Below are 27,810 nucleotides of genomic sequence, written 5' to 3' on the forward strand. Positions count from 1 at the left end.
GGTGTGGATCTGTGACCTCGCGCACCTGGCCAGGAGGGCAGCCCTGGGGGGAGCCCTGGGGGGAGCTCTGCCAGGCAGGGCGGGGCACCGCAGAGCGAGGGGCTTCCTAATGACCGAGAGCCTGACGGTGCCCAGTGGAGGCCACAGTAGGAGAGGACAGTCGGACAGTCGCGTCAAGGCGCCCACGGGTGCTGAGAAACGCGCAGCCGCCGCCTCAGCCTCGGGAAGCCCCGGGAGGGGCGGAGGGGCCTTGCCTCGGAGCGGCTGGTAGCAGGCGGCCAAGTGGTGCCCCGTCCCTTCCTCTGCAGGCACACCCCCACCTCGCAGCCGTGCTCCCCAGCGCCCCTAACTCCCGGCGCCCCAACCAGTCTGGTGCAGCCTCCAGCGTGTGTGTGCACACTCTCCCGCCCTCCACATTCGGGCACCAGCCGGCAGCGTGACCCCCAACTCCCCCAGACAGAAGCCCACCCCAGTATCTGAGCCCAGCAGGACCGGCGCCCTCCAGGCAAGCGCGGGCCTCTCTCCTGGTGGGGCCAGCGGGCCTCTCCCTGGTCAGACTCCAGGGCCATGCAGAGCTGAAATTTCTGGCTAAGTGGTATTTGTCCCGCTTACCCTAACTTGGGGGTTCACTCCGAGGGCCACAGAGCTGACCCTGTGAAACACCAGCGCTGTGTGGCCCCCTGGGCCAGCCTGCAGGTAAAATGCAACAGCGTTGCCAAGCCAGGCCAGAAGAGGCTTGGGACACACAGACCACAAGGTGCCGGGGGCAGCGGGGGCCAGCCTCCCCACGATGCATGTCTGCCTCGGGGCCCGGGCCCCCAGGAACTTGCCCAATCACCGCGTCCACCCCAGGGTTTCCAGCCACTTGCTGACCGTTCCAGAAGTCCATCTCACTCCCTGCAGACTCCCCTACCTGGTGCTCTCTGGCAAGCCCACGCTTCCCCAGCCCCGGGCAGGCCTGGGCGTCGGAGCAGAACGTGCAGTGAGGCCGAGCTGGGCTGCGGCCACGACTCGCTGAGCCCACCGGTGCAAGGCCGCACAGCCCGCTCCACCCCGCAGGGCCCGTCCCTGTCTGGGACGTGGGAGTTGCCTCCCGGGACCACTGTCCCCTCACCCCCCATTCTCCTCTCGGCTGGCTCAGCACCATGACATCCCTCTGATGAAACCTCATCTTTCCCGCTCCTGGTCCACGAGGCGTGGACGGGGGTGAGGTGCCCTCTGCACAGCGGGCAGGCAGCCTGGGATGGGCCAGCGGAGAACTGAACCACCCAGACGCCACGACTGGTCAGGACGGCCAGCGAGAGGCGGCCCTGGGGTTCCCGCTCCGCCGCCGCGTCTCGGGAATTGCTCCCCATGCAGACTGAGTCTGCAGGCGGCCATCTTTGGCACCCCTGGGGTCCGCCTCTCTGAGAACAAACCCACATGGAAAAAAGACACAGCTGCGAAATCAGGACGAGCTTCTCCAAGACATGATTTAAGGCTCCGGGTGTAGCCACGTCTGAAGTTCATCCTTGAGCTCCCCAGTGAGCTGAGCTGACAAATTTCATCTCAGCTAGTCTGAGTCGGATTTCTCTTACCAGCAATCCGAAGTCCTGCCGACCCCACTCCCTCAGGGCCGTCAATGAAACAGCATACGCAATCACCTGGCAGGCGGCAGGCACGTGATAGGGCCTCATTAAATATTAGCCGCCTTCCTAACAAGAGGGGGAGGGGAAGAGCGCCCGTGGACACAGGCTGGGCAGGCAAGACGGCCACAGCCAGACACGCCACAGGAGCCGGGGTGAGATCAAAGCGGGGGGGGCTCGTCTGAGCGGGAGGGGGTGGTGGGGAACGCAGGAGGAGCCTGTGGCCTTGCAGAGAGCACGGGGGGCCTACCCAGCAGGTGGCGTGGCCCCTCAACAGGGAGTCGGGGTTCTTTGCAGAGCGGGGCCCGTGGCGACCTCCGAGGCCAGGACTGCTGGCGGCAGGAGCGACGGTGACCGCACGGCTGGGCCCTCAGCTGCGGCGGCTGCGTCAGAAGGCCGGGCCTTCTCCTCCACGCTCACTTAGCTCTGATTCTGTCTTCCTTTGGGGGCTTGAGAAGAGGCCCTGCACCTTGCTCCCCAAGAAGTGAGCAGCTCGGGGGCGGGGGACGACCCCAGCAGTCGAGAATCTACTTCTAGCTTTCGGTCCCCCAGAAACCTTAGTTACCCTCTGGCACGGCGGGGACCCCCTCCGCTCTCCAAACCAGGCCTCAGGCCCTGCCGCCCCTCCGCTGCCCCGTCTGCAGGCTCTGCGGCCGCAGGTCCACAGCCACGGATTCAGCCCACGCCCGACATCTGCGGCGGCTGGCTCCGAGAATGCTGAGCCCGCGTGGAGAGCAGCTGACTTCTCGGGGAGACCCACAGAGAAGCAGGCCCGCTGTTCGGCCTGCGCCGCTCGAGGTCAGCCGCAGTTTCGTGACACTTTGCAGCAGAGTTGGCCAGCAGGGCCCGGACAGCAAGAGCACGTCCCCGCTCTGGCAGAGGGGAGCCGTGAGCCCCGAGGGCCGTGTCCTCCCCGCTCTGCAGGCACCGGTCAGCCTGACCTCTGCGAGACCCGGTCTCTGCAGCAGGTGGCGGGACTGCTGGGCCCGTGCCCCGGGGGTGGTTCTCAGTCCACGGCCCACTGGCAGGCAGAGCTCATCCCTAGGCCTTCGGCGAGGGTGTGGGCAAAGCGAGGCGGTTCCCGCAGGGTGCCCGGGCGCAGAGGGTGGTGGGCGCACAGCGAGGCCGGCCCGCCCTCTCCTCCCCGACGAGAGCTGTGCCACAAGCAGCCTCCCACTGGATCAGGTGTGAGTGATGGTTCAGAGCCACTCAAAATGCTCAGCGGCTGCCAAGAGAAGCACGGAGCTGCCGCGGGCCCACGGCCCAGCCCGGGCTCCACAGGCCTGTGTTTACAAACCCGGATCCATGCCTCTCGCAGCGCCCACTCACAGCCCAGCTGTCCCTGCCCAGAACTCCGCGTGGAGAGTCTCTGGCAGAGTGGCCGCCAGCTGGTGCCGCCGAGTGTTCCTGCACTCCGCTGGTGGGAAAGAGGGGCCACCGGCGAGCCTTTCTGCTCCCAAGGAGCCTGGGCCCGGGCTGGAGAGCCCTGCGAGCAGGGCATGAGGGACTCGGCCGCCCCCGCCCGCCGTTCCGACGGTCTGTCTGCCCCCTCCGTCCGCGGGCACGCGCGCCGCTCACGCTCACTCCCACATGCCGCTCACGCCATCCCGGGGGCAAGCCACCCCTTGAGCGCCAGCGGGCAGCCAGGAGGACGCACCAGCGCCCTGGCTGAGCACCGCAAAGACGGCAAGTCTGAGAGGCCCGCCTGTGCGCCCCGGGGTGGGGGCACCTCCACCCTGGCCCAGACCCGCTTCTCGGGGGCTGGCCCTCCAACTGGACAAACCCAGGGAGCTCATTACAGCTCAAGCTCTAGCCCCGCCCCCAGGCGTCTGATTGGCCGGGCCGGGTGGGCGGGGCCTAAAATTTGCATTCGCACCTGGTCTCGGGTGGTGCTGGTGGACGGTGCTGGTGGCGGCCGTGATGCTGAGAGCCTCCCGCAGGCCAGCGGGTCACGTGGCTGGCGCGCAGTACCTGCGGCGAACCCAGGTTGTGTGGGCGGGGCTCGGGGATCCTGGCCTGCCAGAGCCGCGCTGACAGCTGCAGGAAGTGACAGTTGACAGCCGGATAGAAAGAAGGAGACAGCAAACTATAAAAAGCAGACATGGGAGCTCAAAAAGCAGAGCAGTCTGCAGCCATCGCAGTGGGTAAATTTACTCTATCCCCTAAATAAATCGGGAGGCAGCACCGGCTCCCAGCTGGAGAGACGCGATACTCACAAAGTCCCTGGGCTGCGAAGAAACGGAGGCTGCTGAAGAGGGAGGGAAACAGAAAATTAAATTTTGTTCAAAAAAATCTACAACTAATTTGTTGGCAATAAAATCATCTGAGTGTTCGATGGATTATTAATTTGGCAATCTGGAAAATTTTTCTCTGTGGACTCATTCACTTACCTCACGACACAGGGCTTTCCTCACTGTGTGCACGAGGGTGCAGCACCCACTAGTGTGCCCGCGTGTGCCCGCGCAGCGGCCCCACGTGCCCGGAAGGGCACACTCCACATCCAGGCCCTTCCCGGCGCCGCGTCTGGCCCGTTAAACACCCTTCCCCAACTGAGATGGGTAGAAGCACAACGTGATGTAAAAATAAACTATTACATTATTTAAAAAAAAACACCCTTTCCCCCGGCCATTCAGGGGAGTCCCCAGTTGGAGCCGCCTTCCACGAGCCCAGGTTTCTCTGATTGTGGCAGCTCTTTCTTGCCAGAGTCTGAGCCCCGAGAGGGAGTGGGGTCACGCTCCTTTTTGCTAGGTGTCTGCATGAGCTAAGGGACTGGAGCAGAGTGTGCTCAGCAGGGGATGCTGACTGCTTGCCACTTTTCATCCACACGCTCACCCCAACACACACACACACACACACACAGCTCCTGCTCAGAAAAAACTAGGTCGAGGAGCACAGAGCACACGCCTCTAGGCAGCCCCACGTCTGGGAGCGGCGTGACTTGTGCTGATTCCTGTTAGCAAGCGAGCACAGGCCTCTGGCGGGAGAACTGTGCTCCCCCAGCTCTGGGTTTCAACCAAGATTTGCATTTTCTGGATGAGGCCTGGACAAGAAGGAGGATGCAGACTCAATTACCAAGTCTCAATTACCGCTAACAGTTCCGAGGCGCCCAGCTGCCTCCCTCCACCCCCTCTCCATGCCTCCTGTAGACGGAGCCCCCTGCGCTCTAGCAAGGAGCCACCTGAGGGCAGGCCCAACACCCCTGCTGAGAGCACCAACCGACAGAAGATGGATTACGGAGGGCTGTGCTCCGTAATCGATTCCCTTACCTGTAAATAGAGTCAGCCCACACTCGGCAGCAGGAGCCCCGCCGGGGCGGGAGGAGCACAGCTCCCCCCACATAACCAACCGCATTAGCCACGCAGGGCTCAAGGACATCCCTGCCTGGCACCCAGCTTCCCACCCCAGGCCACGGCAGCCCCTCAGTGCCAAATCGACGGCTTCGAGCGAAGAAGCCCACGAACAAGGCCGCATGCAGGTGTGGGCTGACCCAGCAGCTGCTCAGCCCGTGGAGAACCACTTTTCTCGTTTCTCTTTCGTCAAATTAAAATGGGTGATGATTCTCCCCAAACGTCTACCAGAAGGTTTTCGCGAGAGAGTCTATAACCGTGGAAGGCGGTATTGTGTCCTGTTTACCACTCGTATCCCCAGGCGCAGTTCTGAAGCAGATGTCCGCCCCCTCCTGCAAGTCAGTGGTAAGAAACGCCCTCAAGTCTCCCTGACTCAGTTGCGGAGGCGATTTCCCACCTGGGTGCCTGTCCCTCACAAGTCGGCCATGGCTTTGCTCGAAAATCCGTGTGAAGGAGTGGCCGCTGCTGCCTCACGCGGGAGGAATTTGCACGCAGAGGCGCACAGGCTGACGTTCGTAGCTTTGTTTCTAAACCACATGACCATGCTTAGATTCAAAAGTTAGGGATCTGTAATCTTCCGGAGAAGAGTACCAGCTGCTGATGCCAGACCTGACGTGAACAGCTCAGAACCCTCCACATGGGTGGGCACCGCCTGTTATCTGTACAACAGGCACGTGGTGGCCACCACATCACCCCTTCCACCGCCAGGCCCCCACCACCTCCGTCCAGCCTTCACGGCCTCTCAACTTCCTAAGCAGCACAACAGCGTGTTTGTACCTGTCTAACCTACAGGTTCCTTGGGGAGGAGGGCCTGACTGGAGAGAAGCTCACAGCTAACATTTCAACGGGCAGGGCACACAGTAAAAGGAGGCTCAGGTGAGGGAGTAGGAAGAGCAAACAGAAACATGCCACAGTTTCTTAACAAAAGCAACTGACTATTCAGTCTTACGATCACTTTCTGATGTCAGTGGTTCACCTGCCTTACCTCACCGTAGGTCATTTGTGTGGAGGCATGAAAAAGAATTTCTCTGTTGCCTCTTTCCTGGCCCCATCTCCCATAGGTCAAAGTCAGCCCTGTGGACCATTTACTCCATAGGTTATTTTCTCCACTACTTGCTCTTTTGAGATGTGTAATTTGGTCTTCCCCAAACAAGCCAGAGCTTCTGAGAGCCGAGTACCATCAACAAGCCTCCTCTGTCCACAGTGGTGGGGATGGCAAAGTTGAAGATCTGGCTTTGCTGCTCCAGGAACAATAAGTTCAGCCCTTGCCGAAGTTGCTCAGCTGGAGAATAAGGCAAGTGACGGAGCTGTAGAAAGAGAAAAGAGATGGCCACATAGACTTGGGTGGCATAGAAGTGGGGTCCAGTACAGTCCACCCTCACAGTTCTCTGATCTTCTCAGACCCACCTACAATGAAAATGGGTCTCATATCAGAACAAAATAACTTCAATTCTTCCCCAAGACACAAGATGAAAACAAAGCTCTTCAGAGTAATGGTCAGTTGCAATCTCGTGCATGGGATTAAAGGAGTCAGCAAATCTGTTGCCTCTCTGCCGCTGCAGCTCGACCTGGAACTGCTGGAACTGATTTTCATCTTTGCATGCACTTTGCTCTGATTGCTACTCTTCATCCTGAAGAGTCTGAATCCTTTGTTGCTGCAACATTTTCCCCTGTAGATTCTAACATTCATTGAAGTTATTTAAGAAGTCCTTGTCTGCTAAAGCCAACATCTGAATCCACTGTAGATCTGCTTCTGTTGACTGGTTTTTCTCTTGACTGTAGCTCCTATGTCTGTTTCTTCTTAAGTCTAGTAATATTTTTAATGTATCTAGACATTGTGAGTGATATCTTATAGACCTTCTGGATCTTCTCTAGACAAATACTTGTTTTGGCTCTACAAACATTTAAATTACTAACAGGTAGACTTGATCTTATGAAGGCTATGTCTTAGCACAGTTAGGGCAAACAGTCTTAGCACTAAGTCCCTGTATGTGGTTCTCTGTGACCCTACCCTTCTGGCATTTTAATAGAAAGCCTGAAGAGTTTGTCAAACATTTTTAAATTGGCAGAATTCGAATTTTTTTTTTTAAAGATTTATTTATTTATTCATACAGAACTGGGGTACAGGTCAGAGATGCAGAGGGTGAGAGGCTTCACCAGAGACAGAGCGGGAAGCAGAACAGGCAGATCGATGAAGTACACTGCTGAGGGGAGCAGCGGGCGGGTCAGGAGAGGTCTGCCACGCCATGTGGTCACCTCTGGGGCAGGCAGGGATCGAACTCATGCAGAAGTGGCTTTAGTTTCTCAGTGCAGTGCTTTAACCCGCCACCAGGGAGGGCCCAGAATTCGAATTTTAATTGTGTGTGCACAGTACTGAAAAGTTGTAATATCTGCTTAATAAGATTCCCCAGAGATTTTTTTCTGAGATTTCTTGGAACCTTAGCCTCTTCATAGCACAAGAGTCATATAAGGACTGCAGAAGAGATCTGTGCAGATTTGGGGTCTCCCTTTCACAAGGCCTCTCTTTTCCAGAATATTCCCTTCCTTGATTCTCTGCCATTCTGACCATCCTGAACTCAACTTCTGTCTCTTCCATCCATTAGAAATGTAGCCTGAGGGTCCTCCCTGGTGGTGAAGGGGTTAAAGCTATCTACAGCCACTGCAGCACAAGTTGGATCCCTGGCCAGGGAGTGACCCACAGGGTGCAGCAGTCCCCTCCTGTCTCCCCACTGCTCCCCTCAGCAGTGTGTATCACAAGATCTGTCTGTTCTGCCCCCTATTGTGTCTCTGCATCCTCTCACCCTCCAACGTTCTGGCCTGTGCTGCAGTTCTTGCATAAATAAATAATATTTTTTTTTTTAAGAAATGGAACATGAACTCTCTGCCCCTACACAGAGCAGCCTGGGAAGCGCCCTCAAAGAGAGCCAGACACACGTGCACCCGCCTTAGGTGTTTCCTCCCCTTTCACTGCTGTGGCCCTCCAGCTCCTGCTGGCTTTGGTCACGTTGCAACCCATTGCTTTCTACATTTTGCCATGAATTTTAAATAGTTGTCACTGGTGAAGCTAGTCTGCCTTAAATTCTTCTGCTATTATCTGAAATCAGAAATCTCTGGAGGTAGTTTTATTTTGAAAACTGGTCAACACCCTACTCATTTGTCCACATACCACACCACTTGCATGGCAACCCTCCAGACTTCTGCCTTTACGTGGTGAGCGTTCTGTTTTCTTCCAGATAAATCCATCCGGGTTGAATTAACCAGAGAAAGTTATGTTGCTTACAATCAAGGGCGGGGACTAACATCTAAGGTTAATGCTGACCCCTCTTTTTCCCAAATACTGGCTACACGGGGTGCTTCAAAGACCTCTCCGCAACACTGGCCATCGATGGCTGTCCCTGAAAACATTATTCTAGGTCATTGCCACCTTTAATTTTTTCAAATTTTTTTAATTAAATTTTTTAAAAATAAAAATGAAAACAACTTGAAATAGTTCCTTCCTGATACCACTAAGCTTCTTCACCTCCTGGTTTGGAAAGAAGACCCTTCATTCTTCACCCTCCATGGTGAGAAGTCTTCCCCTGGGCACTAAGTTCTAAGGGTCCGTGCACACCTGCACACACCCATGCACACACAGTTTTCCCCAGCCAGTGAAGACAAGCATTCCAAACATCCACATCCTTACCTCCCAGTGACAGCAGAGAATTCCAGACTACTAGTAAAGGAGGCAAAAAAGCAGAATCTTTGGAACATGGTACATTCCACCAGAGGCAGAAGTTGGGAAAGGCAGAACGTTGCGAACGCAAGAAAGCTGACCGGGGGATTTCAAGACTCCTCTGGAGCTCATCTGGTTGTGCGCTGTCCAATCACTTCCAGAATTCCATACAAAGTGCTGCACTTGTTAATGAGCGTGTTAATGACTCTTTAATTTACTCAGTGAAGACCAATTCATAAAACATTCATGCTCCATTATGCAGGATTTCCTCTGTCTCTTTGAAGTGAGTCTTTCTCTCCCAGGAGAGACTAAGAATGGGAACGGGCAAAGCCTCTTTAAAACTGGGTTCCCAGATCGCTCTTCCTGCTACCGTCAAGAAGAGATGAAGAGAAGAAGAAAGGGTTCGGGCAGGAGACTGGCCCAGCGTTAAATCTCCAGGCAGCCTCTTACCAGTGTTGTGGCCTAGGGTGTGTCAATTCTAATTAACAATAGCTGACGTGGGGACCCCGGAGAGCCCGACGGGTCAGAGTCTAAAAGCCTCATTGCACCTCTCCTCACAACTACTTATGGAGCAAGAACTATCACCACCCTACTGCACAGGTGAGCGGCAGTGGAACCCTGCGCGGAGGACAGCTTGTTGGGGAGTTTCCGGCTGCCACGCCCACGGGGGCGGGAGGAGCAGCTGGGTCCCAGCACCACAGGCCCCAGGCGTGAAAGGCCGGTCTCCTGGCGGGGTCCGCCTGGCTCTGTGACTTGCACACATGCGCCCTTAACCATCTAGAAATTCTGTAAGTTTGCTAGCATCCCAGATTTATATTCTACTGGTGTGTGACACATTGCCACACACTTAGTGCCCTCAAATGTAGCACTCAGTGGCACATTTATGAGCCTACATCACCCGAGGGTGCAAAGCCTGGCCGGCTCTAGCTAGGTTCTCTGCTCAGGGCCTCAGGGGTTCAGGAGGAAACACTGGCTCCTGAGTCCTCTTCAGTTACTGAAGAATCGATTTCCACATGACTGTGTGATTAGGGTCCCGTTTTCTTACCGGGCCCCAGGGATGCTCCCAGCCTGGAGGCTGCTTGGGCCCCTCCACAAGGCTCCCCTAAACCAGCAGAAGCACGCCTTCAGTTCTTCTCTTCCCCAGTGTAGCAAAACTCAGACCCGAGGTCGCATGATATTTGCATAATTCCACTGAGCTTGAACTCCAAGTTCTATCTTGTCTTTGGAAAGGGCGGCGGTTAAGGCAGGCCAAGGTGCCCCGAATTGGAATAGTGGCTTTTTAGACGAGCCAGAGGGTGAAAGAGCTCTGAACCCCGAAACTCAGCGAGCACCCTCGCCCCCTCGTATCGCGGTGGTGGGTCCATGTGAGAGACCTGTCGTGCGCCCACCTGAGAGAGACGCTGTGAGGGTCCCTGTGGCCTCTGGGCCCTCTCAGCAGCTCCAGATCTGTGAGCGCCAAGTGGGCGTCTCCCCCAGGACCGGCAACCGAAGACGGACAGCGCGCCCAAGACCGGCCAAAGGCGGGCGCCGTTTACCGCATCAGAGACGCGGAAGGGACGTCTGGGCCTGCGTGGGACGGAGCCAGCACCGTGCGTCTCCGGGAGGCGCCCAGCTGCGGCGCGTGGGCCGTCAGGCGGGAGCCGGGCCGGAGCGTGAAGGCCAGTGAGCTGCTGCCCGAGTCTGGGCTTCTCCTGCCACCGCCGGGGCTCAGAAAGCTGGGGGGGGGGCGCCCCGTGAGGAAGCCTCGTTCTCACGCAGAAGAGCCCTAACCGCGAGCGAGCGGGGCTCTGTTCCTCTCCTTGTCCTCTCCGCTGCGCTCCCGCCTCCCGCCTTTCCTTCCTTCCTCACCGTGGGGACGGCGAGGCCAGTGGGGCGGGTGGCCGGGGAGGACCTTGCCAGTGGCCCCAGTGTTCTAGCTCAAAGACTAGAGAGAAGCGGCTTTGGATTTGACAGGGAGACATCCGCCTCCTCCTTCTCGGACGGTGCGGCCCTGGCCAGCTGGAACTGGCCTGGTCTCAGGGCGAGATGGACAGCCAGTGTGGGGGGTGGGCAGCCAACCCCCCTGGCCGACTAGGGTCACCTGCTTCCACGAACAAGGCTCACGGCACCCCAAAACAATGACAATGCCCACATCCAGGTGGTGACCCCGAATCAGCAATAAGGAAGGGCCGGCTGCAGGCAGATTTCCGGACCGTGACACAGACGCAGCAGAGCGTCCCGGGGATGCTGGGCAGTGGGGCCGGCGACGCCTCCACGCAGTCAGTCAGACAGGCAGCCTGGGAAAAGCAGGATTTAGGAGGCTCAGCAAAGCCACCAGGGGGCACGAGCTGGGGCCACCGCAGCACCGAGCCAGAGGCCAGGGGAGTGGCCGGCTGGCCGCCTCAGGAGCCCCGCGGCATTTGTGACTGACCGCGGGCTGTGCTGTCTGAAAGGCCTGTGGCCCAACGGGAGGGGTGCTTCCTCCGGGGTCACGGCACTCGGCCATTGAAGTGGAGCCTGAGGCTTCCACCGAACATTCGAGACCACGGTGTCCTGCTGGACAAAAGGGCCGGTCCAGACCATCAAAGGAAGCCCAGCACACAGGTGGGCAGGAAGGGCTATTTCTGTCAACCAAGCGGTTCCCCGGGGCGCCTCTGAAATCCCACTAACAAAAGAAACAGAAGGTCACTTCCCACCCCGTGCGGACAGAGCCGGAGGCGTCCAGACCCCCAACAACCAAGGCGGGGTCAGCACACCAGGCGCAGCATGGCAGCCAGCTGACTCCTGCCGAGGCCCCGGGCACTCGACGGGCAGCGGCGAGAGGGCGCAGAAGCGCCGGGCGCGGCTCCGGCCGCGAGCCCTCCCCGCTGGCGCGTCGTGTGCTCGGGGCGTGCGATACACGTTCTTGCCCCTTTCTCCGCCGTGTTGCACAATCTGTGTGGTGGCAGCTGACCGGACATTCAGCCCGCAGGCCTGAACATTATGGCACAGAATGAGCAGGGGAGACCTGGACGTCATCCGGGAGCGGGACGCAGCCGCCCATGGAGCTCGGGCTGTTCCTTCGGGGACGCGTGTTTTCCGCGGCACGGAGGCGGCTGCGCCGGGGTCAACAGCCACAGGTCACGGCTCCTGTCACTGTCGACATGTACGTACGGCCCCAGGCACGTGTGACACTAGGCTGCATGGCATCGGTGACCTTTGAACTCCTTCACCTGTCCCGCCTGCATTTCCAGACACCACCCCAATTCCACTTCCCTGCCTCTCTGACACCAGTTGCCTTTAAAGTGCATTGCACCGGGGCCCTCCCTGGGGTGCAAGGGGTGCACCGGGGCCCTCCCTGGGGTGCAAGGGGTGGAGGTGCAGCACTGCAAAGCTGCTGTCCGCAGCCACCGCAGCACGAGTTCGATCGCCGGCCAGGGAGGACGCCCAGGGCGCGGCAGACCCCTCCTGACCCGCCCGCTGCTCCCTCAGCGGTGGACTTCGTCAGTCGCCCTGTTCCGCTCCCCGCTCTGACTCTGGTGAGTCCTCTCACCCCCTGCACCTCTGACCTGCACCCCAGCTCTGTGTGCCTACATAAATAAATCTTTTAAAATGTATTGCACAGGTCTTGCAAGCAGGAGAACAGGTTAATCACGGGAACCGGGACGGTCCAGCCAGGTACGGCAGGTGTCCCGCCGCGGGGGGTGCTCTGAGCACTCTGCAGGCCGGGCAGAGCCACAGCCCCTGCGGGGTCCCCGACGAGGCTCCCGGCCCCGTGTCGCTGCGATCACTTCCGTGTCCCCGTGTCCCGTGTGGGATTCGTTCTCGGGCAGGACCTCCCGTTCGTGCACCACGGGGACAGTGCCCAGGCGTGGCCTCCGCGAGGTGGCACGTGCCTGGGCCAGGGAGCCCTGCACAGGACAGCCCCCGCCCACCCCTGGACAGGCCACAGGAAGCCGGTGCGGGGCTGCCCTTGAGGCCCCGGGGGCGGGGCTGCCCCAGCCTGGCCTCTGGTCTCACCTGTGAGCCTGTCGCGCCAGCGCTCTCTATAGGCTCCCGATCAAGCCCTGTCTGGGCCCCTCCCCGGACCAGTGACCCCGCAAGCCGCTGTCCGGGATTCCTCAGCTAGAGCCTTTCTGCTAGCAAAATTAGACAGAAAAGCAAAGTCTCTGCAGGCGACTTCGCAGCAACTGTCAGGGTAACCTGTCACGTCAGGGGTGCGGGGCTGTGGCGAGGAGCGCAGGGCAGATGCTCAGACAGGCCAGCAGGCAGACGGGGAGGGGGCCAGGCCACTCGTGCGCCTCCCCTCGCTGGGGTCAGCTCTGTGAAGCCCGCGAGGTGGGGGCGCAGGAGACAGCAGAGAGCTCACCCGCTGGGGCCCTGGCCTGCACCCGCCCCGAGCGGCTGCTGGAGTGTCCATGCCCGGTGCCCTCCAGAGTGGTCGGAACGCGCGTGGGTCAGCGTGAACTTTCCACGCTGTCATGGTAAGCAACTGGGGGCGCAGCTGGCGCTGGCCAGCCCCAGGGGCCGTGGGCGAGTCCCGGGGCAGCCCCCAGGGCCTCGGCTTTGCCAGCCGCAGGGAGGCTCCCTGCCCCTGGAGCGCGCGTCCAGGCCCGCTCCGCACTTACCACCGAGGACGCGGGTCACGGCACGGGCGGCCGCACAGGCCTGCTGGCGGGGGCCGGGGTGCCAGGCAGCTCGGCCACGTCGCCCCGGCCTCTATCAAGCCTGGTTAGTGCTCATTACCAGCCCGAGCCCAGACAGGCTGCCTCCACGCCGGGCCCTCGGCTTCTCTATTTCCAGAGGGCAGCTCAGGCCAGATCAGCAAATCGAGTTACGCTCCTGACAGCGCGGCTTGGCGCTGCTCTGGCAGCCCGGGAGCCCAGGCGGGATGGCCCTGCCTGCCCCCAGCAACCTGCGAACACACGGTCTGACAGAGACAGCCCCCATGTTCCAGAGAGCGCACACCCCCTCACGGGCCCGCACACGGCACCACGCACACTCGCACGCAGGGAGGAACGTCCCCGATGGCAGCGCATCGACCCACTCAGGGGTCCCGAGACGCCCGACCCCTTGCAGTTTTGAGGCTCCCAGAGTACTGAAGAATGAGGAGCGCCGGCGGCTGATCCCCGAATCTGTGGCTGCTCTGTTTGCACTTAACAAGTCAGCGCCGTGTGTGTTAAATGCGATACAGGGGTCGCCGCGGGACCACCACAGGATCTGTGAGCTGCTCGTGCGTGGCCGGGTCTGGCGCCTGCCCCTCGCCACCCGGCCGGCGTCCTGGCCTCATTCGGGGCATGTCGCGTCCCTCCCCGAGGGCCTCTGGGAAGGGAGGGCAGCCAGGTGGCTCCGCCAGCCCCTAGCAAATAAACGCGCTCGCACCACAGCCCCGCCCCGCCTGCCCCAGACCAGGGTCCTGGGCTCTCCGGCCACCCCGAGGGTCATGGGGGTGCCTCGGCCGGAGGGATTGAACCTGACATTCGCTTCAGTCCTCCAGGGCCCAGCTCCCCCTGTCGCCCCCGGGGAGGGTGGCCTCTCCCGGCTCGTGCCTGGCACAGCAGCCTGGACCGCCCCCAGTGGGAGGACCACGAAGCTGACCGCTCTAGGATCTCCAAGCGCCGCCCTTCCTCCTCCGTGGAGAAGCCCCAGGCCATTAGCCACCACTGCCGCCCCCAGACTCCACCGCGGCCGCCTGAATCTGGGGACGTGTAGGCCACACACACACACACACACACACACACGCGCGCGCGTGTGCACCCCCTAAAGGACACTGCAGCGTTAGCAGGAGACCCAGGTCCTTAGAGGCAAATGAGGTCCCTTGGGAGCTCCCCGAGTTCTGCTCACGCCGACTCGCTCGTCTCCTCTTGGCCTCGGTCTCACCCTCGTCGCTCCGGAAAGTGTCAGCCCGGTCGGGGCCGGCGGCGGGAGCGGCGGAGGTGTCTGTGGGGCGCCGAGTGAAGGCCCCGCGCCCTGTCCCCGCCGGGCCTGATGCTCTTCCCCCCCGTCCCCTGCTTGGGGCTGACTCTGAGAAAGGACCCCCCCCCCCGGGGCAAAGGTGCTCACTTCTAAGCAGAAGTCACTCGCCCGCGTAGAGGGAGGCGCCGAGACTCAAGGTGTGACCCTAGTTCATCCCAAGCCCCCGCGAAGCTGCCCCCCGTCACGCACAGGACTGTAACCCCACGTCCCGTCTGTTAAAAAGGGGGATTCTGAACGCTCGTCCAGTTCTGCCCGGGACAAGTTGTGTGCATTCGCAAAGCGCTTACACACCCTCGGCCTCAGTCTCCCCATCAGAGAAAGGGGCGCGCTGGGAGGAACCCCTGGGGCTTCAGAGTGTGTTCTGGAACGCTTCCAGAAGCAACGCTGTCAGCCCAAGAGCACACCCACGCTCGGGATCGCTAGGGACCTCCGCCAGCTAAACCCCATGCAGACACGCCCGCCTGCCCCACCCAGCCCGCAGGCGACGGGCCGCGCCTCCTGCCGCTGGGCCAGGCTGAGCCCGCGGAGTGGGCCTGGGATGCGTGGACGTAGGGGCCCCGGAGTGGGGAGCGGAGCGGCCAGGGCCAGGGTAGGTGCAGGGAGACTCCGGGGTGACGCTGAGGGAAGAGCGAAGCGACCGTCAGGGAAGGGGCAGACGGGGGCAGGCGGGCCCGGGTGTGGGGCCCGGGTGTGGCCTGGAAAATGGTGCCAGGCCCGTCTGCAGGGGGCCAGCTGGATGGAGAGGACAAGCCCAGGCCACAGGGACTGGCAGGCGCTGGCCACGGCCCTGGAGTCACCAGGCTCGACGCCCACAGAGCAAGGCGGGGAGAAGGCCAGGAGCGCCAGGCCCTGCTGACCTGGAGGAGGGGGCGCTCTCAGCCTCCCCGCAGCAAGTGAAGGCCTGCAGGCCCCGAGAAGCTGTGTTCCCGCCCGGATTGGCAAGACAGGAGCCACAGGGCGTCCTGCCCCCCTCGGTCCCTCTGGAGGCTGCTTGCACTAGCCCGCAGGGCGCGCTCTTCCCGGCTCTGCAGGCTCCGGCCGCGCACCCCAGGGCACAGCAGCGGGGGGAGGCCCCCCAGAGGGCCCCGCCCCAGCCTTCCCGCCCAGCCCGTCCTGGCCACAGCCAGGCCTGTGGCTCGAGAGCGTCAGCCCGCGGGAGCCTGCTGCTCCTGCGACATAAAACTGGTGGGAGAGGTGGCCCCCCAGAGCCTAAGACATTGCCCCCCAAAAGGGGGAGCTGGTGCTGGGAGCAAGACGACAGCCACCCGCCTCAGCGGGGCCCTGCGCCCCTGCGGCGTCCGGCCTTGTCTCATGAACAAGCCCACGACCTTGGAAAGCAAGAACTCAAGTCGGACGGCCCGAGGGCCGGCGCCTCCTGTCCCTGGGGGTGCCCGGTGCAGCCGATGGGGGGGTTGTCCAAAGACGGCTCATTAACTGGTCTCCCCGCCTGCCCACAGCCTGTAGGGGCCGGCGGGGACACAGAGCTTCCTAGTTGCCTTCCGGGTCCTGAATGTTAGCCTGAACACACGGAGGAAGCGCCTGGAGAGCCCTGTCCACATAAATTTCCCGCCCAGGCCCAGAGGGTCGACTTGGGAGGCTGGGGCCTGGGACTCTGCATTCCCGGCCGCCCCCAGGCTGACACTGCAGACCAGGAGGGGCCCTGAGCCCCCCCAGGAGCCTCGCCTGGCCAGGAACCGGCCTGCATTCAGGATAAAACTATATTCAGAACAGGCTCCCGTGGCGTGTGTATTCAGAGCACTTTCAAATGGTCTTGCTCGATGGGGCCCCTAATGAAAGGTCTAGAATTTTCAGAACTATCTGGTGAAAGAGACATTCAATTAAGTGGTTCGGTTTTAAGGGCATTTGTCCCTTCACGGAGGCAAAGCCATGATTTTCTAATTAAAAGCTAATTCCTGGCTATTAGGCGGTCTCCCAGCCCGCCCTCAGTGCATTGAGGTGGAGGGAGGAGGGCCTGGGGGCGGTGTTGGACACCCCCAAAGTGGAAGAGAGGTGGGGGTTTCTGCACCTCCTGCAGAATGAAACATTCCTGTGTCTTCACTCATTCAGCTGTCCTCTCAAGCTCTCTTTTTAATGCAATAGTTCATTTTTACATCATCCTGTGCATTTTTCCATCTCAGTTGTAATCCCTGTGGGCTTCCCATCACCAAATCACCCGCCTCTTAAGCATTTTAAAAAGAGACTCTTTAAAATACCCGTGCCAACCCTTCAGGGGTCCCAATTTCAGGGGCAAATGCCAGAGAGTTCAATGGGCCAAGAGGGCTGGTGAGGCTCCAGCCCACTCCCCAGCCTCACTCACACACTTGCCCCCTGGTGGGGGGCTCGGCCTCACCAGGTTTCTCGCCTTTGGTCCCTTCTGTGCCCAGTCACTTCCCACCTCAGAGGCCTCACATATGCCATTGCCTCCACCAGAGAGATCGTGTCAACGTCAGTGGCCACGTCACCTCCTCACATCGACCCCGCCGGGTCACCCTCCTGTGGTCTGGTCTTGTCCTTCAGAAATGCATCCACATGCAAACCTTGCTTCTGTAAGCCAGTGAAGATACAGCACACTGGCAACACAACGTTTCGAGCCAGAAGGAGGAAGGAAGCGTGCGGCGTGAATGATGTTGGGGTAAGCCTCCCCCAGCTTGGGGGTGGGGGGAGGCGGATCGCAACCTTATTCCTTACACCAGAACCAGTGGTTGATGGAACAAAGGTTCAGGTGAATAAAATAAAACCACTCAAGTGCTAGAAGCACTTTTGCACCCTTGGAGTGGGGAAGGGCTTTTACAGAGTAAGGTTACAGGCCCAGAAACTATGATAGGAAAGGCTGACTACACTAACTTCACAATAGAAATTTTCTTCATAAAAAAGAGCCAGAATGATAAGAAGAATAGCAAACGAATGGTGGGAATTATTTGCAACAATCTATCACAGACAGAAGGCTAATTCTCTCAATATGTAAAGAGTTTCTACAAACCAATCGGCTCAATAATCCAGTAGGAAAACATGGACAAGCTAAAGTCGTTAACAGTGCCTGAAATAAAAAAATAAAATGGATTTTTAAATTCAAATGACCTATCATCCTGGCCACGTTGACAAAGCTTAACAGCAAGCGGCGGACGACGGGAGGATGAAAGCACCGGTCTGGTCTGCGTGTTCGCAGTGCCTGGGACCGTTACAGAGAAACAAACAGTAACGTCCACGCTGGGCGGCGTCTTTAGCCGGCGACGGCGGCTCCAGAACGCGCCCCACGCGGATGTGCCATCCGTGTGCAACGAGTCCTGGAAAGGAACACTCGCCGCGGCATGGGTAACAATTCGAAAGGCCGGAAACAAACTAAATGTCCTTCAGTGTCAGACTGGTGAAATAAATGATGGCCCGACCCGGCCTCTAAGATGACGGAGGCCGCGCCCAGACAGCTGGGACGGGAAAAGCAAGTGACCGCAGAGTGCGGCCTGGAGAACGGCGGCGTGGAGGCGAGAGACTGCAGGCGCGCGGGGAGCGGGGAGAACCCGGGGCTGCTGGGGAGGCGACTTCCAGGAGGGGAGCTGAGGGGAGGCTCCTGGCGCCAAGACCCGCTGTGATTTCTGAAGTCGCACACGCTCTGCTTCAAAATGAATTTCTGATTACGAATAAATGAATCTGAAGGCATTTCGCAGCGGGAAAATACCAAAAGAAAGGGGAAAACAGAAACAAATGTTCCCAGGGACCGCGGGGGGGAGGGGGTTGCTCTTTGTGTTTCTCTATATTTAACCCGGTTTCTTCAGCGCGTATGCACTGATTTTAAATGGGGAAAGGATCGTTTTTTAAAAGCACGGGCAGGCCGCTCTCCACCGTCGGCCCCTGAGCCGAGCGTCTTCCCAGCTGGAGATGGCGAGAAACCCCCTCGCCGCGCCTGTCAGTGCCCGGCACCCTGGCAAAGCCCCCAGCCTCCCTGCGTGTGACTTGGGGGGACAGGTCGCCTCTCTGGCCCCAGTCCAAGCACCGGGGGCAGGAGGTCTGCTCGCAGGAGGTCCGCTTGCACCACAGCTGAGCTCCAGCTCCAAGCGCCTCCTGGGGACTCCGCAACCTGGGGACCCCGCAGCCTTGGAAAGACGCGAAAGCCAGTGGGCCGCGAGGGGCTGGTGCTGCCAGCATCTGGAAGGAGCCTGGCCCCGCCGGGCGCCGCTCCGGGCCCTGGGAGGCCTGAAGGGTGCTCCGAGAGGGGAGTGGCTCGGCTTGTCGCGGGGCCTCATCGGAGCAGGAGCTCAATCCAGGTCTCCACCCCCAGGGCGTCTTCACCCCAGCGGAGAGAGGGGCGGCCTAGAGAGCTTGGGGGACACGGAGCCGGAGCTCTCGGATAAATTGGCAAAAACATAGCGGCTGCTGGAAGGCAGGTGACCCCGTCCGCGGCGGCAGAAGCCTCGGGTGGGGTGGGGGAGCCGAGCGGACCCTGCTGCCAAGAAGCCCCCCGGGAAGCCGGGGCTTGTCGCTGCGGCATCCCGCCCCAGCCGGCTGCAGGCGCCTGTCCCCGCACGTCCCGGCACTGGCCCCGCCTACCCGCAGGCCAGCTGCCTCTGGGCCCAGAGTCCGAGTGAGCCTATCTCGCCCCCGCCCTGTACAAAGGCCTATAGGCCTCGTCATAGGAGAAGCCCGCCTGCGGCCGCTCGGCCCAAAAAGGGGTTCTCACCTCAAAGTCACTGCAGAGTGAGGGGCGCCCGCCACCCTGCTGCGCCCGGTGCAGATGGGTTCAGATGCATGCACCTCTCCTTGCCCACTCAGCGGGCCCGTGCATCTGGACAAGGCCGCGGCCATGTCACGTGTCCAGGGCCGCGGAAGGGGAGGGGCCGCAGGGGCTGGGGGCCAGTGAAAGGCTCCGGCGCTCCCGGGGCTGGCGGGTCTTCTACGCCCCGATCCTGCCGCCCTCTCGGGCTCTGCGTAGCCTCTCTTGCGGACATTGCAACCCCAGAGGTCTGTTTCTCCAAGATTCCACTGAGAATGCATTTAAAAAGCCCACAAACAAGGACCCCAGCCACCGAGAAGCCGCCTTCCCCTGGGGGCTGCCTCTGGAAGAACGGATATGCCTCTGAGCATTTGTTTACTTCGAAAATCCAAATTAAATTTAGAATAGTCACAGTACTGATATTAATGTGTCACTTATTTTAAACTGTAAGAAAAGTGTTTACGGCACAGGATGCGTTTCCAAGTATTTATCCTTCGAAATTACCCTTTGGGTGTCTGCAAACTGCCTGGCAGAGCATGCCACCTTTCTCGCCACGGAGCCACGAGAAGCGCATCGCCGCCGTGCATCTGTTTGCCTGCTCAGAAATCCACACCAGCGTACGCCTTTATTTAATAAGTGGAAGGATTTAAGTTTTCAAGAAGAGCAGAGATGACTAACCCAGCGCAAGCAGCTGCTGAAGCCGCAAAGGAGCAGCTTATCCGACTTTACAGAAGCAGCGGAGCTGGAGTGAAGCAGACACACAGAGATAGGCAGAGGCCAGGCAGGAAAGAAGAGACTAGAAGTGGGAGAGACGAGCATGCTGCAGCCCCTCAGACAGACAGACAGAGGCTGTCCCAGGGAGAGAAGCCAGGAAATGCCCCGGTCTGGGCGTCGCTGCCAGGGGCCCCAGCGGGTCCCGCCCCAGCGTGACCGGGTCCTCGGGATCTCGGCTGGTTGTGAAGGTGGGGGGCACCTGGGAGGAAGGGGGGAGGGAACCCAGACTGCCCCTCCCCCGACAAGCGCCCCCAGCACTGAACCTGCCAGCCCTTGACTGCCGACTTCCAGCCTCCGGGACTGCGACGTCGTCCGTGGTTTAAATCTGGCCAGTGGTGTTTTGTTGTAACGTTGTTTATGCCCAAAGGGGGACAGGCAGCGAGTAGCAGGGACTCAAGCTCACGTCACATCTGGGCCTGGGGGTGCTCCCTGACCTCCGTGCAGCTTCGTGGCGTCCTCAAGGCTCACCTGAGTCCCGGGAAACCTTCTCCAGCACTTTAAACCCTGGAGAGTGATAAGCCCTGTCAGGGGGTTGAGCAGAGGGCTCGTGAAGGATTATATTTGAGAAGAATAAGATTAACTGTTCTCCACAAAGTTGATGAAAAACTGGTTTTATTAATAGCAAGGGGGAACTGCTGGGAAGAGCAGATTAGCAACACCGGGACAGCTCTTCCCCATCAGCCCCTGGCCCCGGCTGTCTTCTACCTCGTGGGTCCTTCTACCGGGCGTCCTGGCCCAGCCCTCAGACCCTCGCCGGTCTGCAGATGGGGTGGCTTGGTTCTGTCCGGATCCTTGCCACTACTCAGTAAACTGGACTACTGGCCAGCTCTACGCAGATACTCAGTCTCCCCAACACGCGCACACACACACTCCTAGCAACCTCAGTTCTTTCTCTTTTCCCCACTGGGAGACCCTATCCTGTTATGCAGCTGGACACCGTGGCCTGGGGACTGTCAACCACAAGACCAATGACCACATCAAGCAGAGTCTTTACATTTTCCACCACCATCACACCTGTGGAAATAGGAGCACGTTAGGGAATAAGCACAATAGATTCTCCAATCAAACAGATGTGAGCAAACATCTCAAACCATCTTTCAGAGAAGGGAGATATTATAAGTCGCAGTTACCCCACCAGTCACGAGTTACCAACCCATAGGCAATTCTAGGTCAGGGCTGCAAATGAATGGTCCGGAGGCTGACAACAGGCAAGCCACCGAAGCCTTTCCTTCAGGACGTTCACTTTTTTAAACATTGAAATCTGTTGATAAAATGAGATGATCTTGCATCAGAGGAGCAATCGTCTAGACTTTTCACTGGGATGAAGACAGTCGAGAAAGGCAGCCATGCCACCATAACCCTGAGGAAATACTGAGCCACAAAATCAAATTTCACAAGCCCCTCAAAGAGTGAGGGATGCAGAGAAATCTAGATAGCTAAGTTCTGGACAGACAAGGTTTCCCAAAGGACCAGAGACCAGTGATTGTCCTGCTCTTGAGGACACGGGCAGGCGGAAGAGTGAAACTGTGCCAGGCAGGGGTCACTGCTGAACTAAGGAAACCAAGCCTACTTGCAGCGCCCATGAGGGCTGGCATGATGGGTTGGCAGCTGATAAGGCTGCATGTGATGGCACTCCCTGCCTGCCCAGTCTCCCCCACAGAATGTCTGCAGCAGGCAGACCCGGGCTGGGAAACAGAGCAGGAGGTCAAAAGCCAGTAAAAGAAGTCAAAGAGAAACAGCATGATCATTAAATACTCAGGCCCCAAGGAGAAAGCCTGATCCCGTCCTCAAGACATTAGACCAGTGTTAGATAAAATCATCATTTTACTACCGCAGAAGGCAGGATGCCGCCTTTGGGAGATAAAACATCTACTTCAGTTCACACTGTTTTTTTAATGCAACATCTCATTTATAATCCAAAGTTACCATAAACACAAAGAATGGTGATTCTAGTCAAGAGAATAATGATCAGTAGAAAAAGACCTGCAGATGACCTAGATGATGAAGTTGACAGATAAGAGCTTAAAGTAACAATTTGAACGTTTTAAGAAATTGGTGGAAAGTGTAAACATAATTGGTAAAAAGGTGAAGAATTTCACTCGAGAAACAGACACTAAAAAAGCAAGTAGAAATTTCAGACTTAAAAAAATAAATATCTGAAATGAAGAGTCACAAGTGAGCTGAAAAGCAGAATGTTCAATAATTTAAAAAAATTATTCATAAGTAAAGTAAGCACAAACAGGAAAGGAGAATTAAAAAGAAAAGTAAGCCCTCCCTGGTGGCGCAGCGGGTTACAGCTCAGCACTAAGAAGCTTAAGCCACTTCAGCACGAGTTCGATTCCCTCCTGCCCCAGAGGTGACCCCAGGGCGCGGCAGACCTCTCCTGACCCGCCTGCTGCTCCCTCAACAGTGGACTTCCTCAGTCTGCCTGTTCTGCTCCCCACTCTCTGGTGAATCCTCTCACCCCCTGCACCTCTGGCCTGTACCCCAGTTCCGTGTGCAGAAATAAAAATTTAAAAAAAAAAAAGGAAAGAAAAGCCAGAATGCAGCATCGAAGTGTGGTGGGGGAAAGTCAAGCAGCACATACAAATGCAATTGGAGTCCAAAACAAGGAGGAGAAAGAGAGTTGGGGCAAAGGAAGTATTTGAAGGAATAATTACTAGAATTTTGTGTAACATTTCCACCCAGAGATCCAAGAGGTTCAGTAAATCCCAAGTTGGATGCATACAAAGAATACCACATAATCTAACCACATTACAGTCAAACCACTGGAAAGCAGAGATGAGGACAAACTCTTAACACAGTCAGAGAAAAGACAGACATTCACTTAGAGGAATAACCACAGGACTCACAACAAGCATCTTGAAATACAAACAACATAGCCAGCAAACAACGGAATTCAGGGAAAAGTGGGATCATAAGGTTTAGGTGCAGCAGGAAAAAACTGTCAGTTTCTAATTTAGCATGCTGGAAAAACATCACTCAAAAGTGATAATAAAATAAAGACATCTTCAGAAAAACCAAAAAAGAATATTCATCACCAGTAAATTGCATCAAAAGAAATACCAAAGGAAGTTCTTCAGACTGAGGAACAGATGGAAGTCCAGACCTTCGTGGAGAAATGAAGAATATACATAGACACAAAATAGTTGTGTATATACACATATGCAGTGACTTAAGCAAAAATATAATGGCACTGGGTTGGAGAGGTTATAGCATGTCGAGATATAAAACACAGGGAAACAGTACAACTCGTGGCAAAAGTGGAGGACACCATGCTCCGTGGGGCTCTCACATTGCCAGACGGCATAATACTAACCCGTTCTTATTACTAATAATTTCCTATATGTGAAAATATAGGATTATCATTCTAGAACAGACATAAATAAATATGAAGAAGTATAGTTCAAAGGCTAACAGAAGAATACAATGGAATAATAAAGATCTTTGATTTATTCTAAAGAAGGTGAGAAATAAGAAATGTCTAAGAAGTTAAATGCATAGTAAGATCTAAACTTAAAACCAGCCATATTTGTATTTATACTAAATGCAAATACACCAGACTCTTCCATTTTTTTTAAGTTTGTTTGAATAAAGAATTAAGTTCAAATTATGTTGTTTGCAAGAGACACATTTTAAATATAAGAACACATTTTGAAAGTAAAAAGATGAAAAAAAGACATACTGTGTACATGTTAATCAAAAAAGAGCTGACGTGGCTATATTCACATCAAAGAGATCAACTCCCAAGTCAAGGAATCTTGCTGGGGGGATAAAAAGAATACGTTACAATGATTAAAGAGTCAATTCGTCAGGAGGACCTACTAACCATCATAAACACCTAGTGAGAGAACTCCGACATCAACAAAACAAAAATTAACATAAGGGAGAAATAAGTCCAGAATCGAAGCTAAATATTTTATGATCATGACAAAATACCATAAAGTACCTAGAAGACTAGAACATTCTCCACTACCTTGATCCAATTAAAATTCATAGAAGACAATACCCAACACTGAGTGAGTGTAATTGCTACTAAGTTCATCTGGAACAGTCATGTACCTAATCCACACGCTGGACATCAAGCAAGTCCTGACAAATCTTAAAGGACCGACATCCTACATGGCAGGTTCTCTGACCACACCTCTCAATGGCCCTGTAACCCACCCCTGTACGCATGGACACCAGACAAAGGAGGCGGATGGCCACATGAAAGTCTACAGCAACTTTATGAACAAAAGTCAAGAATTGGAAACCATCAAAGGAATCTTAACCAGCGTTTGAGTGAACAAATCAGGTGTGACTCAACAGTAGGATGAACTACTGAAATATGATACCTGCAATATACTCTGATAAATCTCAAGAGTATTATATTGAAGAACCCAGACACTGAAGAATTCATACTGTAAGATTTTATTCAGAGAAGTCAAAGATCAGCCAAAACTTACAGATACAAGAGTCAGGCATTACCTTTGGTGGCGGAGAGTTAGCTAGTGACTTGAAAGGAGCATAAGGAAACCTTCTGGGCATGGAAATGTTCCATATCTTTATGTGGCTGCTGGAACATATGTATGGAAGAATCATCCCGGTTTGTGCATTTTATCCCATGCAGATTGGCCCTGAAAATAAAATCCTGGATATAGCTCGCTTCTTTGGAAAGTATGAGATAATCTGGCACACAGTGTTCACGTCCAGCCACAAATGGCTGTAGTAATCCCACTTCACCACAGACCTCACCACTCTCTATTGCTCGCCCATCACGTGTACTTCTGCTACGTCTGGTTCTGTTCACGTCCAGGCCCAGGACTCCAGCAAATAGGCCAGGCTGGGAAGAGTTAACATGAGGGAGAAACAGAGATCCCTCAAACAGAGAGATCTGAATACTAGACATCACTCCAGCAATTAATTAGAGAAATAAAAGCAATGGGCTATCTGCGTCCCAAGCTGGTGGAGCAGGTCACGATGATGAGATTATAATCATTAGGCAAATCCTGTGAAAATTCTGTCTGGACAGAAATGTACACGCCCTGTACCCCAGCTGCTCGAGCACGGGGTGGGGCACTGCTGGGAGGGGCCTCCAAAGGCCGCTGACAGTGCGGCCGAGCATCGTGCCCACCAGCCGGCTTCCCCCCACTATGCCCGCACCCTGGAGCTGATCCCCTGGGTGCTGACCGCGACCACCACCCCAGGAGCACCAGGGTCCCTGTAACTGTTTCAGTGCGAGGGTCTGTGGGAGGTCCGGCAGCACGGGCGGGGAGGGGCAGCTGACAGAGGAGGAGCTGGCCAGCAGGAGACCGGCGTGTTCATCAGCCTCCGCGCCCCAGCTGAGCTGGGTGCAGTCCACACCCGGCCCAGCTTGAGCACCTCTGCCCTGCTGGGCCTACGGGCACACCAGTGGGCGGAAAGCGGCCACTGGAGCGTGTTGGCGCCTGGCTGAGGAAGGTGCCAGGACACAGCACTCCCACCCGCTGCCCGGCCCTGGTGCCGGCCTCGGCCACAGCCCCTCAGGACGCCAGACCCCTCGGATGCAGCTTCTCAGAGCCTCAGCTGTCTATCCTCCCAACGCTCACAGTGACGGACTCGCAGCCCAATCTGCAGTGAGGAGCCCAGGCACGGAGGCCAAGGCCTGGCCCCAGCAGCCCTGGGGGCGGCCCCCCTCCTCCTCCTCGCCCCCCAGCGCCTGGGTTGGGGCAGAGCCCAGATGGCCCAGAAGAGCCTCAGACGCCCACCGCCTCCTGCCCTGGCCACACCTCTTCGGGGGAGCAGGAGGCGTCTTCCCACCACCCGGCTCCGAAATCGGGTGTACCAGGCCCTCTGAGCGGCGGGTGGGCGTCTCCTACCAAGGCTATGCACAGGCAACGCTCTGGGGAAGGAAGGGGTGCCGCGACCCCCAGCCCAGCCACCCTCCCCACCGCCCCTCCTCGCTGCAGTTTTGGAGACAGAAACCCTCCTGGCCTCACCCCGGCCCCACCCCGGCGGCAAAGGCCTCTGAGAGGTCCTGGCTTTGGCACCAAGACCAGATGGCTCGGTTGACTTCCATGTAATCCACAGGCCCGGGGACAGCGAGCAGAGGCCCGCCTGCCCACCTCCCAGGCCCGGCGTGCGGGCTGCCCCCCCACCCCCGCCGCTCCAGTGGGCAGCCCGCACAGGCCAGGAGCCCGGCCAGGAGGCTGGAAGGGCGGCAGCCTGAGCCCGGCGACAGGAGTCCGGTACTTGAGGGCGGGAGGGGAGGCCCCCAAGTCCCGAGGCCTCCAGAAGGCACTGGGGTGCACGCTGAGGCCTGGCAGATCCCCCACGAGTCCGTGCGAAAGCCCTGGGCTGGGGAAGGAAGGGGTGCCGCGACCCCCAGCCCAGCCATCCTCCCCACCGCCCCTCTTCTCGGGGTCTCGGGCCCCGGCCTCCAGCTCTGCCTGGGCTGGAGACTGGAGACGCCTCTTCTCTGGGCCTCGTGACCCCAAAGGGCCAGTGCCACCTCCTAGCCACGCACGAGGAGTTGCTCACATTCGGTCACCCCAGGACACCGGCAGGGTGGCCACTGCAAGGGGCGGGCGGGCTCCCGCCCTCTGTCCAGCACTCAGGGCGTCCGGCGTGGCCCACAAAGACTGGATTCAAGTCCCCGCCCTGCCACTCGCGGCTGAGCCACCCCCACCCGGCGGGCCTCCGAGGGACCCAGCCCAGCCTGCCTCGGGCCTAACCGGAGGACACTGGACACTGGACAGGGACAGCAAGCAGAACTTGTCTGCGGGAAGGCCGCATGAAAGCTCAGCTGACTGCGAGTGACCACACTGCGGGCTCTGCCGCCCCTTCCTGCTCGCCCTCCCAGAGCCTCCACGCCCTGCTAGGCGACCGCGGAAGCCCGCGGCCGGGGCTCGGCAGGGGACGCCTGTCACAGTGCAGCCGCATGTTGATGGTGGCCTTCACTGCCGCAAAGCTGTCACCAGCCACTGGCAGGAGGGACGCTGTGGGCCAGGGCCTGGGGCCAGCGGCACGGGCTGACCTGGAGGGCTGGGGCCTGCAAGCCCTTGTGTGTGGCGCCGCCCTGTGGACGTCAGAGGAACTGCCTGCAGCCTCCCTGCTGGGGGTCTCCCACCGCAGTGGGGTGACTCTTACGTTGCAGATGAGGAAACTGTGGCCCACGGGGCCATCGCAGCTCCTTAGGGCCTTGTGAGCGCGAGTGGGCATCAGGTAAGTGTCCCTCGCCGCTGTGTGGAAAGAACCCGGAGGCCCCACCGGGGGACCCTTATGAGCCAGGGGCTCACTGCGGGGGGCCGTTCCCTGCCAGGTTGCTGGGGCGGGGGCCGGGCACCGTGTTCCCACCTACCTGCATCAGCGGTAGCCACAGGGGCTGAACCCCTGAGGTGCCAATCACTGTCATCACCCAGCCCCTGGAGAGGGCTGGCAAGGCCCCTGAACCACCATGTCGAGGGGTTCACGCCGTGTCAAGTGCCTGGATCAGGGGCCGCCTGCTCACCCAGCCAGCGTCGAGGCGCCCTCCCGATCGGCTCCCACCGATGTGGGGTTTCAGGGGGTCGGGGGAGCGTTCCCAGGTGCACGCCCAGGACAGAGCAAGGAGCTCCCCTGCTCCTCCCGCCCCCCAGGTAGCTCCCACCATCCCTCTGGCCCAGCCCACCAGCAGCAAGAACGCTTGGGAAATGTCAGCACCCCAATGCCAGCGCGCACCCACACGGAGGCGGCACACGGCAGAGGGTGGAC

Source organism: Condylura cristata, unplaced genomic scaffold (assembly GCF_000260355.1).
Source record: "Condylura cristata isolate star-nosed mole 26May11 unplaced genomic scaffold, ConCri1.0 scaffold00035, whole genome shotgun sequence".
Classification (NCBI taxonomy): Eukaryota; Metazoa; Chordata; class Mammalia; order Eulipotyphla; family Talpidae; genus Condylura; species Condylura cristata.